We start from the raw sequence: 1706 nt of genomic DNA on the forward strand, positions 1-1706 counted from the left end.
GCAGTTCCTTGTGTCTTGTCAGCTGCAGTGTCTGCCAGGGAGTCAACAGAGAAAGAGTGTGTCTTCTGCCTCCAAGGAGGAAATCCCAGCTTTCCCAGAATTCTCTAGAGAAAGCCATGCTCACACAGAGGCCTCATTGGCTATGAGCCGATTGACAGGCTAGACTCCACCCCTTCACTCTTAATTCTCTCAAGTCCCAAATTGACACCAGATTATGTAACTACTACAACCCATCACCTCCTCCCGCCTGCCTCCCTTCTACGACATTCCTCCCCAACCATTGGTCCTTGGGATTGCTTATCCTGCCTATCTTATATAAATAGACACCAATGGAAGAAGAAGGAGAAGGAGGAGGAGGAGGAGAAGGAGGAGGAGGAGGAAGAAGAAGAAGGAGAAGAAGAAGAAGAAGAAGAAGAAGAAGAAGACGACGACCATACAAATAGTTCCAAGTTTAACTGGTATCGCGACCCAGCAGCATAGGTCAATGGCTCTCTGTTAAGTTGCTAGCAGGACCTGTTCTAATCCATCAGCCCAATCTCCTTTTCTTTCAGGGTTCTATATCCTGGGATCCACTTACTTAACAGCACTTATACCCTTTTAGTCCTCAGCCTTTGTGTCTGAAAGGTGTGCATCCTGCAAGTCCCCATTGCTCTTCGTTCAGTCAGGGATGCAGACTAGTGTCCCCCCATGCCCCTTACACCTTTAGGCTTTCAGTGTGGCCCCCTTATGAGTAACCCCCAACAAGTTCAGATAGGATACCAAGGGCTGCCCCTGGAGTCAGAAGTCTACAATCAGGTTTCCTCAGGATGGCCATGGCTTTGCTCCCATTACTGGTCTGTTATACTCCCTTATTGGTTTTCCCCATGTGGGCAGGTCAGACCGGCTGCTCTCTGAGCTGTATCCTCAGGGCCAGCCTCAGTAGGACTGTCATCTAGGGAGGGGATGTCATGTCTTGAGCTGAATGTTCTCTCTGTGATGGAGCTTCTCTTGCAGAATTTGTGCACTGGAATGAGGTCTACTCTTTCTCTCCCATTCCTGTGTATTGGTAAGCAATACCCTCCGCTTGGGTGGATTAGTGCCCTGTCCCTCATTGCCATCTGTCCCCATCCCCAAAACACACACACACAAACATACATGCACACACACACACACACACACACACACACACCCTTAAAGTCATATGAGGGGGACAGGGGCAAAGATGTCTTCCAGCACAGGGTCAACTTTATTTATTTATTTTTTGATGGCATATCTGCATCCATTTTTGAAACATTTCTATTCCTATTATGTCAATTTCTATAGTCTTGTTTTGCTAATGACTTGAGTGTAGCATGGACTTTTTACTTCAATATCATCCTTTTTATGATATGCTGCTACCTGTTAAAATGTTTGAATGTAACTCATACTGTTTTGTTACAATAACTGTTTCTTCCATCTTTTTTAGATGCTTCCTGATCTTTCAGTGTTTTGCTCACAGAATCCTCCAATATTGCAACTGGAGGCTTAGTCTGTTTTCTTCAGCTCGAGGCATGAGGAATATATTCTTCCTTTTAATTTTATAACTCCAGGTCATTGCACCTCTTTTGATAATGCTTTACTTTGTCTTCATGAGGGGTCTTTGGCAGTTTTGGTTCAGCTCTTTCACGCCATCATTTCTTTAGCTACTCCACGCTCAAGAGCAAGTTTCAGAATCTCTCTGGCATCCA

This window comes from Echinops telfairi, unplaced genomic scaffold (genome assembly GCF_000313985.2).
Source record: "Echinops telfairi isolate 266 unplaced genomic scaffold, ASM31398v2 ScPeMD7_70;HRSCAF=299, whole genome shotgun sequence".
Lineage (NCBI taxonomy): Eukaryota > Metazoa > Chordata > Mammalia > Afrosoricida > Tenrecidae > Echinops > Echinops telfairi.